Below are 22,109 nucleotides of genomic sequence, written 5' to 3'. Positions count from 1 at the left end.
GGGATTAGTGCCATCTAGATTAATGGGATTTGGAGTCCCATTAGCTTCACCCTGAGGGGTAAGTCTGTGGGAACGTGTGCCAATCTGTACAGCTCCTGCCTCTGTCATTCCCACTCTTATTTTTAACTGGAATCTATTTTCAATTGACTTAATATACCTATGATTAATTCTATGTTAAGTAGAGTTCAACCAATGGTATTAAGTAGAAAAAAGAATAAAAAATAAAAAAAGAAATAATAAACTGTTCCTTGACAGTCAAGACAAAGGCTGTTCAAGTAATTGCTTCTTGTAGTGTCAGTTTCACTTCTGCAGGTTACCTTTAGGTGCTCTGTTACTTATCACAGATCAGGGAGAACATATGGTAGTTGTCCCTTTGGGACTGGCTTATTTCATTCAGTATGATGATTCCAGATTCATCCATTTAGTTGCAAATGGCTGGATTTCATTTTTTTAAACCGCTGTGTAGTATTCCATAGAGTACATATCCCATAGTTTCTTTATCCAGTATTCCATTGATGGGCATTCAGGTTGATTGTATATCATAGCTATTGTGAATTAAGCTGCAATAAGCATAGAGATACAGATGACACTTTTATTTGCTGATTTCATTTCCTTTGGGTAAATTCTGAGGAGTGGGATGGCTAGGTCTTATGGTAGGTCTAGATTTCTGAGGTTATCACCACACTGTCTTCCATAGTGGCTTTACCAGTTTGCTTTCCCACCAACAATGGATTAGGGTACCTTTTTTCCCCATATCCTCACCAGCATTTGTTTGTTGATTTCTGTATGAAAGCCATTCTAACTGGGGTGAGGTGAAACCTCATTGTGGTTTTAATTTGTATTTCCCTGATGGCTAGTGATCATGAACATTTTTTCAAGTGTCTATAGGCCATTTGGATTTCCCTTTTTGAGAAATGTCTGTTTAAGTCCTTTGCCAACTCTTCACTTCTTGATTGGGTTGTTTGCTTTGCTGTTATTGAGTTTTTTGATCACTTTTTATATTCTGGTTATTAATCCTTGGTCAGTTGCATAGTTTGCAAATAATATCTCCCATTCTATTGGTTGCCTCTTTACTTTCCTGTTTCTTTTGCTATAGAGAAGCTTTTCAATTTGATATGATCCCACCTGTTAATCTTGGTTTTTATTGCCCGTGCCTCTGTGGTCTTTTACGGGAACTCTGTGCCTAGACTGACGTCTTGCAGGGTTTTCCCAATGCTTTCTAGTAATTTGATGGTATTAGGATGTATATTTAGGTCTTTAGTCCACTTTGAATGGATTTTTGTGTAAGGTGTAAGGAAGGAGTCCGACTTATATTTCTTTTTTTTTTTATTTATTTTTTTATTTTATTTTATTTTATTTTTTTTTTTTATTTTTTGACAGGGAGAGTGGACAGTGAGAGAGAGACAGAGAGAAAGGTCTTCCTTTTGCCGTTGGTTCACCCTCCAATGGCCGCCGCGGTAGCGCGCTGCGGCCGGCGCACCGCGCTGTTCCAATGGCAGGAGCCAGGTGCTTCTCCTGGTCTCCCATGGGGTGCAGGACCCAAGGACTTGGGCCATCCTCCACTGCACTCCCTGGCCACAGCAGAGAGCTGGCCTGGAAGAGGGGCAACCGGGACAGGATCGGTGCCCCGACCGGGACTAGAACCCGGTGTGCCGGCGCCGCAAGGCGGAGGATTAGCCTAGTGAGCCGCGGCGCCAGCTCGACTTATATTTCTGCATGTGGAAATCCAGTTTTCCCAGCATCATTTGTTGAAGAGACTGTCCTTGTTACAGGGAAGGGTTTTAGTTCCTTGATCGAATATAAGTTGGTTGTAGATAGTTGGATTGATTTCTGGCATTTCTATTCTGTTCCATTGGTCTGTTCATCTGGTTTTGTACCAGTGCCAGGCTGTTTTGAATAAAACCACCTTGCAGTATGTCTTGAAATCTGGTATTGTGATACCTCCATCTTTGTTTTTCTTGTATAACATTGCTTAGCTATCTGAGGTCTCTTGTGTTTCCAAATGAATTTCAGCATAATTTTTTCTAGATCTGAGATGAATGATTTTGCTATTTTGATTGGTATTGCATTTGAATCTGTAAATTATTTTCAGGAGAATGGACATTTTGATTATATTGTTCCGATCCTTGAACATCTTCCAGTCCATTTTCCATTTTTTTATGTCCTCTTCTGTTTCTTTCTTTAGAGTTTTGTAATTCTCATTGTAGAGATCTTTGACCTCTTTGGTTAAATTTATTCATAGATATTTAATTTTTTTGTAGCTATTGTGAATGAGATTGGTCTTAGAAGTTCTTTCTCAGCCATGGCATTGTCTGTGTATATAAAGGCTGTTTGTGTGTGTGTGTGTGTTGATTTTATATCCTGCTATTTTACCAAACTCCTCTATGAGTTCCAGTAGTTTCCTAATGGAGTCTTTTGGTGCCCCTATATGTATAATAATATCTTTTGCAAATAAGGATTGTTTGACTTCATCCTTATCGATCTGAATCCCTTTGATTTCTTTTTCTTGCCTAATGGCTCTGGCTAAAACTTCTAGGACTATATATTGAATAGTAATGGAGAGTGGGCATCCTTTTCTGGCTCCGGATCTCAGTGGGATTGATTCCAGCTTTTTCCCATTCAATAGGATGCTGGTTGTGGGTTTGTCATAGATTGCCTTGATTATGTTGAGGAATGTTCTGTCTATATCCAATTTGCTTAGAGTTTTCATCATGAAAGGGTGTTGTATTTTATCAAATGCTTTCTCTGCATCTATTGAGATAATCATATGGTTTTTTTCTTCAATTTGTTAATGTGATGTATCACACTGATTGATTTGCGAATGTTGAGCCATCCCTGCATACCAGGGAGAAATCCCATTTGGTTCCGGTGAATGATCTTCCTGATGTGTTGTTGAATTCAGTTGGCCAGAATTTTGTTGAGGATTTTTGCATCTATGATTATCAGGGAAATTAGTCTGTGGTTTTCTTTCTCTGTTGCATCTTTTCTGGATTTAGGGATTAAGGTGATAGTGGCTTCATAAAAGGAATTTGGGAGGATTCCCTCCCTTTCAGTTGTTTTGAATAGCTTGAGCAGAATTGGAGTTAATTCTTTAAATATTTGGTAGAATTCAGCAGTGAAGCCATCTGGTCCTGGGCTTTTCTTTGTTGGGAGGGCCTTTGTTACTGACTCAATTTCTGTCTTGTTTATGGTCTGTTTAGGTTTTCTGTGTCTTCATGGCTCAATTTAGGTAGGTTGTATATCTCCTGGAATCTGGCAGTTTCTTCTAGATTTCCAGTTTGTTGGTGTACAACTCTTTGTTTATAATAAATTTTGATTTTTTTTTAAAATGTCTATGGTGTATGTTGTTACATTCTCTCTTTAATCTCTGATTTTATTGAGTTGGGTCTTCTCTCTCCATATTTAGTTAATTGGGCCAAAGGTGTGTCAATTTTTTTTGTTTCAATTTTGTTGATTTCATCTCTAATTTTAATTGTATTTTTCCTTATACTGGTTTTGGGCTTAGTTTCCTGTTTTTTTCCCTAGACCCTTGAAGTGCATAGATAGTTCATTTATTTTGTGTCTTTCCAGTTTCTTGATGTAGGCAGCAATTACTATAAACTTTCCTCTTAACATTGCTTCTGCTGTATCCCACAGATTTTGGTATGTTGTATTGTCATCTTTGTTTCTAGAAGTTTTTTGATTCCTCTTTTTATTTCTTCTGTGATCCACTATTCATTCCCTAAAATGTTGTTCATTCTCCATGTGTTTCCATATGATGTAGGGATTCTTGAGTTGATTTCCAGCTTCATTGTATTGTGGTCCAAGAAGATGCATGGTATGACTTTGATTTTTTTGAATTTGCTGAGATTTGCTTTATGGCCTAGCGTGTGGTCAATCCTAGAGAAAGTTCCATGTACCAGAGAGAAATATGTGTACTCTTTGACTGTAGGGTGGAAAGTTCTGTAGATATCTACTAGGTTTATTTGGTCTATGGTGTCTATTAACTCTTTTGTTTCCTTATTGATTTTCTGTTTTGTTGATCTGTCCATTGCTCAGAGTGGGATATTGAAGTCCCCCATTACTATTGTTTTTGGATCTATATCTCCTTTAACATTTCTTTTAAATAGCCAGGTGCCCTGTGGTTGGGTGCATATACAATTATAATGGTCACATCTTCCTGTTGAATTAATCCTTTGATCATTATATAGTGTCCTTCTTTGTCGTTCTTGATGGTTTTTGTGTTACAGTCTATTTTGTCTGATTTTAGGATGGCCTTTTGTGATTTCTGTTAGCCTGGATTATCTTTTGCCATCCTTTCACTTTCAGTCTTTGCACATCTTTGTTGTTAAGATGTGTTTCTTGTAGGCAGCAAATAGATGGGTTTTCTTTTTTAATCCATTCAACCAGTCTGTGTCTTTTAACTGGGGAGTTGAGACCATTTACATTCAGTGTTACTGTTGTTATGTACCAACTTTGCCCTGCCATATTTCTGTAAATAGTTCTGGTTCTGTACTTTGGATTTCATTTGTTCTTTTGCTGGGTAATTATCTACTTTTCCAGTGATGTTCCTGTTCATATGTTTCTGTATGTAACAGGTGTTTGAGCATGTTTCCTAGGGCTGGGTAAGAACTTATAAATTCTTTGAATTTCCATTTGCTGTGGAAGATCCTTATTTCTCCTTCATTCATAAATGAGAGTTTTGCAGGATACAGTAATCTGAGTTGACAGTTTTTTTCTTTAGGACTTGGAGTCTGTCTTGCCATTCTTTCCTTACCTTATGGTTTGTGAAAAGAAGTCTGGGGTGAGTTTAATCAGGTTTCCTCTGAATGTGATTTGGCCTTTCTCTCATGCACATTTTAGGATCTTTGTGTTACTGAGGGGAGCTTTGCCACTATGTGTCGAGGTGAGGATCTTTTCTGGTTGTGTCTGTTGGGAGGTCTGTGGGCTTCCTGAACTTGATGTCTCTATTTCTACCGAAGGGGGAAGTTCTCTGCTATTATTTCATTTAGAAGGCTTTATAATAATTTCTGTTTCGATGCCTTCTGGAATTCCTAGGATCTGTATGTTGGATTGTTTGATAGAATCTTGCAGATCTCCAACCGTGCTTTTCAATTTCCTGATTTCATGTTTTGTTTGGTCTGAGTTATTTCCAGGAATTTGTCTTCTAGTTCTGATATTTGTTCTTTGTTTCATTCATTCTATTTTTGAGACTACTGTATTTTTTATTTGCTTTTTGAAGTCTTCATATCTAGAATTTCATTCTGATTTCTCTTTAATATCAGCTTATTGGGAATACTTTTCATTTAGGTCATGAACTTGTTTCTGATTGCTTCTAAGTAATCTGACGATTAATTTTCTGAATTCCATTTCTGGCATATCCTCAATCTCTTCCTCTGCTTCTATTATTGAAGAGGTGATGTAGTGTTCCATTCTGGGGCTAATACTGTCTTCCTTAGTCCTATTAAAATTTTCTCCCTTGTTTTTCGGCATTTCTGGTTCCTTTTATCTTTAGTATGTGTCTTGGTGCTCGTGGGGAGATTTCCCTCTACTATGAGCTGCTATGTGTCTGTGTATTGCTAGTGAAAACATGTAGCCCCTCCTCTGGAAGTCCTGCTCACTTCTGGATGGTGATGGGGCTGATAGCAGAGCCCTAGTGTGCTAGCCCCACCCAATTTTACTAGGCTCTAATGTGTGAAAGGAGCTAGGGATTTCCATGTTTAGTACTTATCCCTGTTGTACAGTTTATGTGGCGGTGGGGGGAAATTACTCTGAAATGTTGCGATCCTCACTTCCCAGTGGGGTATTGTGGTGCAGTGGCCCCAACAATTGACGAGCATGTGCACCGGAGGCAAATTTGGTAGCACCCTGATTACATTCGGAGTCATAAACAGATCTTATGGCTTCTCCCTGCAGGTCCGGTTGTGGGGAGGGGGAGATGTGAATGGACAGGGATGTGCCCGAGTTCTCCGTCTATTCCCCTATTCTTCCCTCTTGGAATTTCAAGCACAGTTCACCGGCTCTCCTGCCCGCTGCTAACTGCAGCTCCGTGGACTTGCGACCTCATGCCTCACCTGGTCTGCCTGGGGAGGGGATGGCGTCAGTCGCCCTGTTCGGCTTCTCTGTCACACCTCTGCTGTGTCTCTGTGACTCTTTGCTCCCTTTGTGTGGTCCTGCTAAGTCTCTGCTGGACTCCTGGGCTTCTCCACTTGAAATTCTCGCTGCTCTGTCACCAGCCCGTATCCCCTTTCCTTATTAACTATATTTTCCCCCTGTGACTCCAAACGTTTTGTTGCTATACCGCCATCTTGGCTCCGCCCTCCTTAATCTTATTTATGGTTTTTCCTTTGTTTTTTGGCATTTGTATATTTTTTTCTGTTTTTGTTTCGTTGCTTTTCTCTTTAACTTGTGTCTTTGTGATTTAGTGGGACATCTAAACTTCAGTGAGTTCCAAGAGGTGTGTGCTGGATTTGACCTGGGTCTCTGTTCAGTATTCCGGGGTGGAGGGGGTATCCAATGTAAGGCCTCCGTGCGGCTTGGTAGCTTTCCTCTGGATTTTTGGTTAGAGGAGGTTGCTCACTTCTGTTGGTGTGATCCGCCCTTTTCCTCACAGTTGCGGGATGCCCCCGTGTTAGTCTCTGGTGTGTTCAGGGTTATATCGCCCTGCACCTCTAATCTGTGGAGATTTTCTTGTGAGGTTTCCCTCTATTGTGAGCTGCTATGTGTCTCTGCATTGCAGGCGGAAGCACGGAGGCCTGCATACATGGGTCCGGCTCACTTCTCAATCCTGGTGAAGTCAGGTACGTGCTCCGGTGCACGGAGTCCTGCTTGCTTCTCAGTGGTGGAGAGAGCAGGCTCCAATTTTCAATATTCAGGACTTCTCTTTGTCGTACAGCTTGTGTGGTGGGGAAGAAATTCTTCTGAAATGTTGTGGTTCTTGTTTTGGGTGGGGGATGTGCTGAGGTGGCCCCCGCAATTGATGGGTGTGTATGTGGGAGGCAAAGGCGGCAGTCCCCTGCTTACTTTGGAAAATGTAGACAGACAAAATGGCTTCTCCCAGCTGGCTGTAGGTCCAGGGGGCGGGGGCGGGGTGGGGGGGTGGTGCCCAACCTCTCTGTTCTGTACTTTCTGTTTTTTTCCACATGGATGTTCAAAAGCAGTTCTCCAAGCTTCCCCTCCTGCTGCTAATTGCAGCTCCATGGACCCACAATTTCCGGTCTCACCTGTTCTGCTGGGGGCTGGTGCCAGCCTCCCTAGTCTGAGCCTCCACTGCTTCCTTTTCTTATTTACTCTTTTTTTTTTTTTTTAATTTTTGACAGGCAGAGTGGACAGTGAGAGAGAGACAGAGAGAAAGGTCTTCCTTTTGCCGTTGGCTCACCCTCCAATGGCTGCCGCGGTAGGCGCACCGCGCTGATCCAATGGCAGGAGCCAGGTGCTTCTCCTGGTCTCCCATGGGGTGCAGGGCCCAAGGACTTGGGCCATCCTCCACTGCACTCCCTGGCCACAGCAGAGAGCTGGCCTGGAAGAGGGACAACTGGGACAGGATCGGTGCCCCGACCGGGACTAGAACCCGGTGTGCCGGCGCCGCAAGGCGGAGGATTAACCTAGTGAGCCATGGCGCCGGCTTTTCTTATTTACTCTTAAAGCATGGGCCTGCCCAGTCTCTGGTCTCCTGGGCTTCCTGTCGTGAATTTCCCATGGCTCTAACTCTGGTGTGTATCTTCTCTCCTTTTTAACTATCCATTTTGCCCTGTGTGACTCAAATAGTCCTGTTGCTATATTGCCATCTTAGGACCCCTCTAATATTATTTTTATCACAAAGGAACCTCTGTTTTACTTTCTGCCTTGATATGTTGGCCCCTGTGGTTGGGAATTATTTGATATGGAGCATTTTACGGGGTTAGCTCCTAAGACAAATGAAAGAAATAGCATTTTAAATGAGTTAGAAGCCAAGGTCTTCACATACACTGATGACTAGGTCTCCAGATCTGTTGGAGTCGCTGATGATGGCTTACCAACCACAGTTGTTAGCGTAGCTAGAGTAGAGTGACATTGACTTTTTTCAGTGATTTTTTTTTCTTTGTGGAAATAATAAGTGGTTTTTATGGAACATTAATATGATTATACCTGTATTAGGCATATTGGTAGGTCAAGATTCATATATATAAATATGTAGTTCTCAAAATGATCTTAAATGATCATTGGCATGGATAGTACAGAGGAAAAGAAGTTGCATGTTTCCCTCCTTCCCTCCCTCCCTCTCTTTCTCTCTCTCTCAACCCTCCCTCTGTAACTCTGGCTTTCAAACTTAATCTTTTTAAAAAAGATTTATTTATATATTTGAAAGGTAGAATAGGCATGGTGTAACTTGGCAGCTAAAATGTAGGTGAGGGACCTGTGTGTGGCACAACAGGTTAAGCTGCCATTTGCAGCTCTGGTATCCCATATGGGCAATGGTTCGAGTCCCAGCTGCTCTACTTCCAATCCAGCTCCCTGTTAATGCACCTGGGAAAGTATCAGGGGATGAACTAAGTGCTTTGGTCCCAGCACCCACATGAGAGTCTTGGATGAAGCTCCTGGCTCCTGGCTTCAGCCTGGCCCAGCTCTAGTTGTTGTGGCCCTTTGGGGAGTGAACCAATAGATAAAAGAGCGCTCTCTCTCTCTCTCGCTCTGTTTCTCCCCCTCCCACTGTAACTCTGACTCTTAAATAAATATATAAATGTTCAAAGAAAAAAGTTTAGGTGAGTTGATACTCTGGAATTCTTGTACCTCTGTAAAATTTAACCCTATCTCTTTAACTGTCAGTTTGCTATGCCCACCTTCCCAGGCTGCACCTGTTTCATCCAGGTCTGTGGAGCACACTCATATCCCACCCCGGTTGTGTATCTGATCTGGTGGGTTACCATTCCCATCCTTATAAAAAACAGGTGCAAGGCAGAAGACAGCTCTCTTTGCTCTGTGGAATGCACTTGGACATATTATTCTCATTTTCCCTTTTTGTATCATGGACCAGTTTCAGACTAATTTCTTCCATTCTGGCTGTTTTTGGTTTTTCTTTCTCTCACGTTTATGGGCAGCTCTTTGGCACACCCGTGTTGAGTATTTCTATGTGTGGAGCAGTCCTCACTGGTGCTTGAATGTTTGTTTGTTCCCTCACTATTAAATAAACTGTTTCTATTTGCATATGATATCAGTCTTCACTTAGTGTTTTTACCTCTGTGGGAGACAAGAACCTGGATTGGGAATTATATATTCATTGTCCATATCAGAATGAGTGAGAGAGAAACATTTCATCCCTGAGGGTTGACTCTCCAAATGGCTGCAACGGCCTGCTCTGGGCCAGGAGCCAGAAGCTCCATCTGGGTCTCCCACATGGATGTCAGGAGCCTAAACACTTGGGCCATTTCCCACTGCTATCTGAGGCATATTAGCAGGGAGTTGGATCAGAAATAGAGCAGGCGGGACTCCAACTGGCACTTGGATATGGGACGCTGGAGTCACAAGAAGCAGCTTTAGCCCACTTTGCTGGGATGCTGGCCCGATTTTCCCAAGTCTTAGAGCTGTGACCTCCTCTAGTCATGCACACTCCACCCCACGGTTAATTTATGAAACAAGGGACCGCAAAGTATAGTCCTGGAGATAAAAATCCTGCCTTTGTCCTGTGAAAAGGTAATTTTCACAAAAGGGGAAATCGCATTTCTCATACAGATACAAAAATGAACATGTGTGGAAGCACCTTCTCTGCCTGTTAGCAAGGAAACTGGGCAGATGCTATAGAACGTTCCAGACGCGATTATAGACAAGGCGCACGGGGCTGAATGCGCAGGTGGAAGCCAAGCAGGGTTTTCCACAGGTGGGGAAGGGGCAGCTCCTGCTCCAGGAGAGGACAGAGTTGGCTGCAGCCAAGAGCTGGCTCTGCTCTGCTGTCCCCTAGTTGGGGTCCTACAGCAGCTGCCGTGGGTTTGGAACCAGATTACTCCTCATGGAGGGATTTCCTCTGGGGTCTACAATGCACTTCTCCACTGTTTTGTTACATATAAAAATATTCTCCTAAGACTCCACCTGGTCTCCCCAAGGCCCTCTGCCCTATCCTGAGAGCCAAAGACCCGGCTAGGACCACCCAGGAGCTGGGCTGGAGGGCTGGGCCCGCCCTGCCTAGCTCTTGCCCCAGATGTGAGAGTTGGATGGTTCTTTAGAGATCATCCCCTTGGCCAATCCTTTTACTGCAGCCCCATGCCTGGCAGGGATGGAGTTGGAGTTATTAATGATTTAGTGAGTAGGCATTTGGAGTGTTTGGGGGGGATCTGAGGGTTCCTGAGGCGGCGTAGAACTGTGCTAGTGCTGTTTCTTCAGAGACATGGTAAAAAGAGCTGCTGTTTCCCGGAAGCCTGTGTGCGCTGAGAATTTCAGATGCCCTGAATGTCGATGACTCCGAGCTCCCACGTTGCTCACTTTACCCCAGGTTTCCCAGATAAGGACACAAAGCCTTGCAGCTTTCCAAGGGCAGAGAGCGGCAGAGGGACAGAGTGAAATCCAGGCTCTCGGCTCAGCCTGACGCAGGCACCTGTCTTTGGCCCTTCCAAGTGAAGGGAAGATGTCTATGATGCACAAACACAAACAAAAACCCTCACTCCGTGGTCAAATAAATCTGAGAGCCACTGGGTTCAAGTGTTGGAAAGCACTCTTAGTGCGGGCCTGTGCGTGGCTGCTTGCTCCTGTCCACATAGGTGGTGCTGACGATCCCCCCCTCACCCCCTCCGCCCTTGTAGGGGCCGTTCTACTTGCTAGAAATGCAGGATTGCAAATGATGTCAGGACTCCTGTGAGGAAGAAGAGAGACCTTTTTTTACCCCTCACCAACCAAAAAGAAGGGAATGCTGCAGAGTCTTCTGTCAGCTATAGTTTATCCACCTAAGTGTTGAAACACAAAGTTTCAACATGTGCGGTTCAATGAACTAATGGGTTTTTGTTGGTGCTTCATGGATCACGCAGCGTCGTGTATGAAAAGAGGGAACAGTTGGGTGTCTGGCAGGAGCTTGAGGACAAGCAAGGAGGTGGACTGACACGCAGTCGGCTTGTTACAGGACATGGCTGCTCTGTTCTTGTCTTGGCACGAGAACAGATTCCATGTGAGAGAGAGGGTGCTGGTGAGTGAGGCGGCAAAGTTGAATGAAGAGAAATACACGTGACAGAGCAGGTGGGCGGCTCAGGAAAGGACCGAGAGCCCAGGCTGCACTCAGACTAGAGTGTCTATGGATGTGAATGTGGGTCCGCCTGTTGCTCTTCCCCTCCCCGGTCTTTGGAGAAGTTGTTGGGTGGAAGGCTTTTTGAGTGGAATTCCCCCAGATCCTCCCATGCCCTATGGGCACAGTGTTAGAGCTGAGAGCCCCCTGAGCTGCCTCCGGGGAGGGCTGGATCCCACCTGACAAGGTTATTGAACAAGAGCAAGACCTCAGAGATGAACTTGCTGGCCAGGCTAGCTTCTGCATTTTTCCTCATCCCACTGCATTTTCGTGGGCCCCTCTTGCGAACACAGGCTGATGTCTGCCTTAACAGATCAACATTGGGTGATTTACCCCTTAAAGGCTAAGGCAGAGACTTCCTCCTCATGCCAGCTAAAACTGGCCTGTGTGGGAATTTGGCTGTTCTCTCTCCCTCTGAAGGTCGGATGAACAAGCCAGTCTCGGTGTGGTGATGTGGAACTTTAGCACGAGGGACTCCATTTTGGTTTGGTGTGTTGTGCCTCGTGCAGGATCTCCGTCTACATCAGTGGCCTCCTGGGAGTTTACATAAGATTTGGCACAGAGTCTGGCACAGGCTAAGCACTGACAAGTGCCAGGTGTTACTGCTACTAAACCGTAAGCAGAGCTGCAGAAATCTTGGATGCACTCTGGGTGCTGGTTTCTGCACTAGGCTCTCCGGAGGGCCTGGCTCACCTCAGGTGACTTCGACTCGTGCTCTCCAGGCTCCTACGTTGTTCGCAGCTGCAAACAGCAGCACCTGGGGAAGGCAGGCGCCTCTCTCTCTCCGTTCTCAGTTCTAGGCATGGAGCCGTGGGCCCTGCCTACAGGCACACAGGGATAGGGAAAAGCCAGGAAACCGATGCGGGGAAAGACATAACTGGACTTAGAGGTCAGAAGTAGTTTGTGGCGAAAGCACATAGCACTGTAAAAAATCTAGCTTATTCCTTTTCTGTAAATGCACGGTGCCGACATCAATGGAATTCTCTGCCTTGTTGGGAAAAGGGAGCGAGACCAGGCGCGGAAGCTGGCACCTAACACTGCAGCTTCTCCAAGATGTTGATTCCATTTTTGTGCAAATAGCTATGCAGTGTTTATAGCAAAGCCTGCTTCTTGCTAGCTCTTGCTTTATATTTATTTCAACTCATCAAGGATTTGTTTTCCTGATGGTCAGAGATCAGAGTGCTGCCCCCCCCCCCCCCCCCCCCGAAATTCCCCTGGGGAATTTCTGAGGCATAAGGTCTTGAGACAGCAGGAATTGGCTCATACCTTTCTGGAGCCTGCATGAAGTCCCGAGACTCATTGCTGGCCCAGCACTGGGGCTGCAGGGTGAGAGGGAAGGAGAGGCGCTCCCCCACCCCCAGCTGATGCGCTTGTCCCTGAAGTGCTGCTTTCCCAGGATCTGGGAGACGGAGGTGGCTGCCAGGCTGGAGGACTTGCCGGGGTGAGCGTCCATGGCTGACGGTGAAGGGCAGGTTTAGGTGCAGCAGGGGAGGGAACAGCACCCAGGAGGGGTCGCAGAGGGAAAGGTGAGCACCTGCTAGGCCTCCTCGGGGCAGGAGGGCTCCTGAGCCCAGACTCTGCCCTGTGCGGCGGCCCTCTCCTCAGCATGACTTCAGAGTTCGCCCTGGCTCTCTGCCCCATGGGCTGTGGGGGAGGCCAGGGCCAGGCATGCTCCCCCCGCCATCTCGCGGTGAACCAGTGACACCGCGTCACCCCACGCTGGCTGTGTGCTGGCAGGTGTTCTCACTCATCCCTAGTCCAGTGTGGCCATTGTAGAGGTCGCAGTCCCTTGGGGTCTGCTGTCCACTTCGGTCAGGCTAGCAAGCCCTGGAAAGTGACAGCGAGCTCCCTGTCCTTGTCCAGGCTCAGTTTCTCATGTTGGACTGGGCCCTGCAAATTGTCCAGCCTGGCTAGCATCAAGCAAGATTCGTAGATGGGGCTCCAACAGGGGAACAACCAGCGGCTGTGGGAGATGGGAAGTTTGGAAAAGGTAAAGTTTGGGCTGCCTGGCGCTGGTAGGCCAGGGTGTGGGGGAATGTACAGGTGCATGAGAGCTTGGAGGAGCAGTTGTCAAACCAGAGGCTGAAATGCATCAAGATAGCGTTGACAGCCGGCACCGCGGCTCAATAGGCTAGTCCTCCGCCTAGCGGTGCCGGCACCCTGGGTTCTAGTCCCGGTTGGGCGCCAGATTCTGTCCCGGTTGCCCCTCTTCCAGGCCAGCTCTCTGCTGTGGCCCAGGAGTGCAGTGGAGGACGGCCCAAGTGCTTGGGCCCTGCACCCCATGGGAGACCAGGAGAAGCACCTGGCTCCTGCCTTCGGATCAGCGCGGTGTGCCGGCCACGGCGGCCATTGGAGGGTGAACCAACAGCAAAGGAAGACCTTTCTCTCTGTCTCTCTCTCTCACTATCCACTCTGCCTGTCAAAAAAAAAAAAAAAAAAAAAAAAAAAAAAAGATAGCGTTGACAACACCCTGTGGGCTGTGAGAACAGAAAGCAGGGTTTCGTTTGTGAAACTTCGGACTGGTTTATCAAGGACTTGGCATCTGTGGTCCTGCGTGTACCTGTGAGACATCCCCTGTGCCCCCTTTGGGAGCTGGTGTCCCTAGGAGCGGTTTCCCATGGCTTCCCAGTAACCTTGAGGTCTAATGTCTTCCATTTGTTTCTTCTCTATGATCTCAGAAAGTAGTTGTCTTCTTGAGAGAATAAATGAATATTTTCCCCTAAATTAACCACACAACACAGTACAGGCGCCAAGGCAAGGAACTTTGATTCAGAGCAAATTTGACTATCTGCCTTACCTTATCTGCCGGCTCTGCGTTTTGAAGATGATTCATATTAGCTAATTTTTCTTTCCCATGTGTCCCAGGCTTGTATTTTACAACACCAGACGGGGATACTAATTAAACTTCAGGGCCCGTTCCAGCAGTGCTTAAACTGAGATTGCTAATGACAGGCCTGGCAGTAATCAATATATCTGCTACACTTGTAATGATTTAAAGCAAACGCCATGGTTACGGCTTGGAATAAAAGCGAATGAGCTCCGTAAATTTAATTTGGAGGAGTTATAACTTGATCACCCAGAAATATATGACACAAGTTTCTTGTATTTTTGACAAAGGCCTGGATGTGCTTCTAGCAAGATCTGTGATTTAACCAGGGGCCTTTTATTTACAACGAGGTAAATAATAGGCGGCATCTACCTGCTGGCCCAGCTTCAGCAACACCACCCCCAGTGGAAGTGAGGTTTGGGCTTACCCGACATGACTCGGAAACAGTGATTTCCCACCGGGTGAACGTTCTTCATCCACGAATTAGAAGTTGAGCCGTTAGCACAGTCACGTGCAGACCAGTCTGCACAAGGGATAGTTTTTCTGAAACTGCAAACAACAGCACGCGGCGCCGGCTTCCCCGTCATTAGAGAGGGTTTGGTGTGTGTCAGTCTGCAGCATGGGAGGGACTTGGACCGTTTTCCTTCAGTTTCTGTCCACTCTTAACATGAGGACCATGGCTGCATTGGAGAGAACAGGGAAGCTCTGCTGTCCATGGCCTTTACGCATGCGCTAATATGTGTTGTCTGTTGCTTCCCTTGCCATGCAGCCACCCTTGGCAGTGTGATGCCCCAGATTTAGTGGGTGCTGCCTTGCCACAGGACCCAGGTGTGCTCCCTGTCTCCCTCCCCCCTCCCTCCTCCCATCCCACCTATGGGTGCTGTCGCTTTAGAGAACTCTGATTGACACGACCTCTCGACTCTTCGAAGTTGGTTTGGAATCTGGAATTAGCAGTGGGTCTCTGGCATCAGCATCTCAGTCGAGCTGCTGGGTGGGGTCTCCTCCCTGCCTCCCTGCAGGCGTCCTCACTGACTGGCTCTCTCTGAGCCTCCAAGCACCTTCTTCCTCTGGGCTCCTACACCTGCAGTTCCTGTGTCTACAGTCGGCCTCCCTCTCCTCTCTGCAAGGCTCTCGCCTCTCTTTCAGTTCTGGGCGGCACTGACCTCCCCACCCTGTCTGAAGCAGACACCCGGTTATATCACCCATTTTAATTCCCTGTCTAGAAGACACGTTCTCTGGCTTATTATTTATTGATATGCTCTTCATCTGTCTCCTCCCACCAGAATGGAAGTTGGGTGAGAACTGTTATTCTCTGGACTACCTCCAATGTCTAGAATTGTGTTAAGCATCTAGGAGGCCCTCCATAAATATTTATTAAGTGAACATATTCTGTCGTTTTACTTTAAAAATGCACCTGGTGTGGGATTTGCTAAAATAATGTTTTTGGAAGATGATTCTACGTGTATATGAGTGTGTGTATAAATGTGTGTGTGTGTGTATAATATATGGGCCTGCAGCAGTTCTTACTATCTCTGTGAAGTATTTCTTTCCTTTTTTTCTTAAATTTGCATTGTTTCTAGCTTCAGAGGTTGCTCCTAGCCTTGGTATGCTATCAGGGATGAGGAGTGTCAGTCCATGGGCTGTTTAAGGTCTGCGAAGTCATCTGGTCTGTCGCCGCCAAGGAATGGCAGGCAGGACTTGAAATTCAACAAATCTGTAGCAGGTTGATTTCTAAGTCTATAATTTTTATGTCCTGTGAATGATATTATGGATAGCTAAATGGCTTCCCACCCTTGTGTTAGATCTTTGGGAGCAAACTGTACTTTCAAGACTTTAAAGATTGCCCTCATATCCTATTTTAGCTGTTGCCTTCCTAGATTTAAGAATTTTGTCTTCCAACTCCCAATTTGTGAATACAAAATAAGTTTATTTCTCAGCTTTTATTATGTCATGTCTTTATCTTTTTATAATTTCTGAAAATATTTTTATATACTCTAGAGACAGAGCAAGCACTCCCATCTGTTGATTGACTCCCTAAATGCCCACCATCAACCAGCAGCACTGGACAAGGTCAAAGCCAGGATCTAGGAATCCAATCCAAGTCTCATATAGTTGATGGGAACTCAGCCTCTTGAGCTCTCACATGCTGCTTCCCAGGGTTTGCACCGGCAGCAAGTGGGAATTGGAAACTGGAGCCAGAAATTGAACCCAAATGCTCTGGTATGGGACATGATTGTATGAATTGACATCTCACCCACTACACCAATTGCCTGCCCCTCTGTCTTGTGTGAGTATTATAATTTTGAACTTGTATTTTTAGAAGACATGGCTAATTCTCGCTTGCTTTGGTTCAGGTGATTTTCTACATGAGGATTTGTTTCTTTCCTTGAAGACTTTGGTATATAGACTTGCTTTCTTACCATCTCAGTAAATTGCTTTACTCACCATGTACCTGGAGGATGAGTTAAGATGAACGGAAAGATCGTGGAAACATGATCAGAATACTTTTCCTGGCAAGACTGCTTTGAGCTGTGGTCCTTTGCAGGATGTTGAATGTGTTTGTGGGGAAGGGAAGAGAGGTTGCTGATAGGGAAAGGCATCTTCCAGTTCATGTGACCATGGAAAGGTGAGCCAGTGATGACTCAAAGCATTCTGTAGAGTGGGCTTTCATACATAAATCCATTTGGAAAGACACAGATCATTTCTTGAAAATAATAACCATGATTTTCTCTTTCCTCTAGTAAGTCCTTGGTGCCACACCACACCATACAGTGTATAAAATCAGATAAGTTTTTTCAATGCAGCACTCCCCCTGCAACTCTTTACTCTTTTCTCCCCTATGCCATGCGTTGATCACATACCGCATGTTCCCTCATACAAAGTGCAGTCCATGTCTTGTAACTTACTGATCTCTGTGTATTCATGGTTTGTGCTTGGGGGTCCTGGGAAGGAAACAGGCATGCTGTGGCTCAAAAGCTCACCTTGGGGGGGGTGTTGATCCCTAAACTTGCCAGCTAATCCTTTTAAAGGTTTTTTTGTTATGAACTTGTATAGTGCTTTCTTGTCTCAAGGCACTTTGTGATATTCCCTCTACACCTGTTGGGTCACATTTGCAAAGTAGAACCATGGCATAATGCTTTCTAAATATACTGGAGTGCTGTTGATATTGATTGGCCTTGGGGATTGTTCAAGAACAGAGAAGCTGGGCTTTTAACTGGAATTCACACTTATTTGGTGTACGTTTAAATGCTTCACTGAGAATTGATTAAAAGGAAATGGCTTCCCAATGGCAATAGAAGACCAGAAAGTGGGAGTAATGACTTAGCTCTTAATGCACTGGGAACACACTTAGACAGAGTCGCACCCTCAGATGCATTCTGAGTCCTTGTTGGCTGGTTCACTGGCCTTGAGCCATTTGCCCATTATGCACCGTTCTCCCTTTCTAAATAAGGATTAGAATATGTTCTGGCATTCACTTAAATCTAACCGCATTTTTATCAAGCTGTGTGTAAATTAATCCAAGATGTGGAGTCAATATCCATTAAACTACTTTAAGAAAAATGGGGTGGTAGGGAGAGTTATGTAGCAAAAGAAGATTAACCATAGATGTATCCAAATAAGACCTTTCTTTGAGGAGTGATTGTATTGCCACAGCTTTGGAAAAGATTATATTCCCACCTAATGTATGCTTTAGTGCTGGGAACTGACATTGGCTGAAGGTCGGAAATGCAGTGGTATGAAACAACAAAGAATCACTTTTAGGATAATTAAAACTATTTTGAATTTTTTATTTATCAATCTGGCTTCTAATATAATTTCAGTTAAATGAAAGACATTCACAAAGAATATTAGGCATACATACATAATTTCCTTCTTTCATTCTAGTTTACATGCTGTTGCTTTTAGAGAGTGAAATTTTTATTTCCCAGGGATGGAATCCTAATTGATCTTACAGAAAGAATATTTTGTCCAGCTCTTCACAACTCTAACCTCTGCAGTTACCAGGCCCACCTAAACAAATTGAAAAGCTGACCAAACAAAACTTGGAATCGGTAACATCTAGCAGTGTTTCCTGGCCTGAGAGGGGTCTTTATTTTCCCCAGCCCTATCAGAAACCAGCAGTGACTGTAAATAAACAGACTTGAAATGGTGCAGGCTGCCTTAGTAGACCTGTTCCTACAGCATGTTTTCATCTAGAAAATGAACTTGTAAGTGCGACTTGTATATTAATACATGTGTCCGTTTATATCTTTATTACCTTCTTACAGTCTTTGCTCAATGGGAGATGAACTCGTTTGTCAACAAGAGCTCCCCATTTCAGTGACAATGCGCTGTATATACCACTCATAGTTAAAAAATAGCTGCTGTGAGAGAAATGCCCCTTAACGTTTGCAGCATTGCCATGCAGATCAGCACGGTGTAGGCCCCAAGTCACCAGGCCACACAGGAGTGGTGTGCGTTTGCCTTTTGTGTTGGCTGATTTACAAGCCAGCCTGATCGCATTGCGAAACGTGTGAGGATAGGTAAGGTGAGTTATAAGTCACATCCAGATGGGAATGTGGGGCTTTGGGCATAAAAAATTCTGATTTCTCTGCCTCTGGCTGTGTTCCATCTCCTCAAATTGACAAGTTAGCTCCACATAGTTACTTGATTCATAGTCTAGCAGTTGTACAGCCATGCCTCAAGTCTCCGTGTTCCAGGTCATGGCCTCATTGTCCCTTTGGATGTGACTTATGCCCGCAGCCATAGAGTAAGTCTTCCACTGGGCTCCACTTTTTCAAAGTATTCTGCAGTCAAGAATCAGTGACAACTCCCAAGCCCAAGCATCTTACAAAGTAGATAGAACACTTTGATTCTAATTATAAGGCAAAGAGGAACAGAGGCTTGACCAAGGTCACCTGGCGATTCTGGGAGAGAGAGCAAGGGTTAAGACTCTAAGTGACTCTTGGGGCCCACTTATAAAAACATCCTGTAAAAAAGGTACCCATTGGTTTTTAGCCCAAATCAGCTGGGTGCTCTGTTACTGTTCATTTCTCACCTATTTCAGGATCAGCTGATTGTACAGGGACTAGCAAATTCGGACCTGTTGGTAGTTGGGGAACTGGAATTCAGTAAGTGTAGCTTTTCTTTTTGAAAATTGCTTATTAACAAGATGGTGAAAGGGAAAGTGTTAAGAGATTCAAATTGGGTGTTAATTTTTTGAGATTTAAAGGGATCATTAAATGGTCACACCCTAAGGAAACAATATGGTGTGGAGAGAAGAATGGACTGTATCATAGAAGAATTGAATTTTTCTTCTGGCAGTGCCCAAACACTTGGGTTTTCACGTCCAATAGCTGCGTGCTTTTCCTTGGAGTGGCTGCCCAACAAATGTTCAACAATACCATGAAGATCTACCCTTTGGCTTGTGCCAGTATTTTTTCTGGTGTCTCTGAATTCCTGCTCTCCTTAGTAAAAGTTTCCTCCTGATCAAATGCAGAGCAACAGGAAGTTTGCTGACAAAAGCTTTGATATCAACTTTCAATGAGCACTTTGACATAAGTCTGTCTCTCTGTCTCTCTCTCTCCCTCTCTCTTTGGAGCAGTTGGTTGAAAGCCACTAGGGGAAATTCTTAAGCTATTCTCTGGTGCTTCTTAATACTTCACAATAAAACGACTACCTCCTGAGCTGGTTTCCTTGAGCTCTAGGGAATATGCAATTTGAATGTTTATAATGGCACTCATTTCGTGTTTCGAGTCCTCTACTCTACTCCCTGCTTCTAGGAACACAGATGTTTGTTTTGGTTTTTGGTTTTTTTTTTTTTTTTTTTTTTTTTGAAAGGCAGAGTTAGGGAGAGACAAAGAGAGGTCTTCTGAGGTTTGTTTTATGCACAATTTTTCCTGCACAAAAAAACTCTCAGTTGGCCACCAGCATTCCTTAAGGCTTAAAGTAGCCTCCAGGATTTTGTTTTTTTAATTTACTCTTCTTATTTCAAGGGGCTACCAGTCACTTTTTGTGCTTGCTTGATAATGTATTTGGATGTAGGATGTCATGATCTTGTAGGATATGAATGACAAAGCATGTTTAGGCATGGAGCTTGGATAATAACGTCATGGCTACCGAGGCTGATTGCGCTCTGCCGTTGGAGGAGGGAGCGGGGAAAAGTTATTCCTTCTTGTTTGCATAAATTATTTAGCATTTAGAATGTAGTGGGTGGGGCCTGCATAACCAGGTGGAGGAACGTTGGTGAAGCCCATAATCCCAGTTGGCAGACCCAAGATTTCCAGCACTCATTTGGCACTTAGTTACTTCCTGTCTAATCCCTCTTTTTGTGTCTTGTTCTGCTGGCCACGTTGTAACCTTCTTAGGGGAAAAGGGGACGTCAGACCTCTCTGTCTTAATTGACGGTGATGTGGGATCACCGCTGACCCTGTGGTCTTCTTGGGGCCCCAGATACGAAAAATGATGAAAGAAGAGTGGAAGCTTACTTCTCACCTGTTGTGGCAGGAAGGAGGCAAGAGGAGAGGGAAGAAAAAGGATGAGAACATTTTAGTGTCAGGGGCTGTGCTTTGGTGGTTTTAATCCTGTAATCATTTTGAGACAAAAGGAAACGTGTTGGGATAACACATAGAGACTAAGGCTATCATGAGAAATACAAGAAATGATAAATTTCTATCTGGCATCTTAATTTGTTATTTGCGAAATAATACAGGCAAACTAGGTTTAAAAAATCAGAGCCACATCTAAATCATAATTTTTAAAATTTGCCTCTTCAATTTGACAATGCTTAAAAGAACCCTTAGTGAGAGTCATCTTGCTTTGCTTTCTGTTTCTGTCTTTTCTGTGAGAGTCATAGCCTTTGCTTTCTGTGAGTCATTTGTGAATGCTACATTTTTTTTTGATAGTTTTGTCATATTAAATACTTTGCCTTTTTAAAGGTATTGAATGGAAGAATGACCAAAGCATGCTTAAAGTAAGGGTGTTCATGAGAGCCCGAGGTCAGCCAGCATCTGTTAAGGGTATCAGACTCCCTTTGTTCTGTTCCCTTGACCTCAGTGGAGAGGACCTGGTCTAATGTCTCCTTTGGTATGTGTCATGCACTGTCGCAATGGGCCATTGGCAGCTTGGGATGGTGTTTGCCATTGCTCAAGAAATTGAGATCCTCAATAAGTTAGGCATGCTGAGAATCTTGGACGGTATGTATACACAGTTCTCACAAATAGAATTCCAATTTCACGAAGCTTTCGTATCTTTTTAATCTCATCTCCCTACAGGAGAAGGAAGGGGAGTTCATATTCACTTCCTGAAATTTGGAGCCTAAAAATTCTTATCAAATAAGAGGCATCAAGTATAATGGTCATAATGGTAGTCATTCTAGAAGTAATGTTGATGTAATCTCTTTTTAATAAACAAATTTAATGTTTTGGGATGCTCCAATAGGGAGCGCTGCCCCCATTTGTTTACACAAAGGCTATTCTTTAAAAAAAAATCAGTGACTTATTTGTTGGAATAAATGACTTACTGATCAAGGTGCCTGTTTACGCTGGGAGGTGTGATTAACTAGACATGTCCATTCTCTGAGAAGCAACAATCAGTTACCAGGTTTGAGATGAACTTGAGGTTCAAATGTGTCTATTGAAGAAGATCCCTGAATCACGGCAGTGTCTGTTTTGGATGGAACAACACTTGGAGAAGTTGGTTTAAAGTATGGCAGTGTTTTCCATATGATTCCAGAGTAGGAGCAATAACGTGACTTTATTATGTCCCTAGTAGGACTTTGTTACAGGGACGTAAAAATTTGGGATTTAAAACAAAATAAAAACAGCTAGGTTATGCATTCATTAGAAAGTGTCCATAGTTTTGCTACAGCTATAAAAAGAAACAGCAAACAAATCATAACATCTGGCTCTAATTCTCCATGGAGGTGCATATACACATATAATGTAGTCCAGTATGTTGCAAGTAAAACAGAGGAAAAATCTTTTGTAACAGCTGGTTACCACAGTATTATAGTTGATAGTTACAGATATTGAGTAAGTCTAAGACTACATACATGGAACAATATTATCTGTAGAATTCAAT

The sequence above is a fragment of the Lepus europaeus genome, chromosome 1 (genome assembly GCF_033115175.1).
Source record: "Lepus europaeus isolate LE1 chromosome 1, mLepTim1.pri, whole genome shotgun sequence".
Lineage (NCBI taxonomy): Eukaryota > Metazoa > Chordata > Mammalia > Lagomorpha > Leporidae > Lepus > Lepus europaeus.
This window is presented reverse-complemented; position numbering follows the sequence as displayed.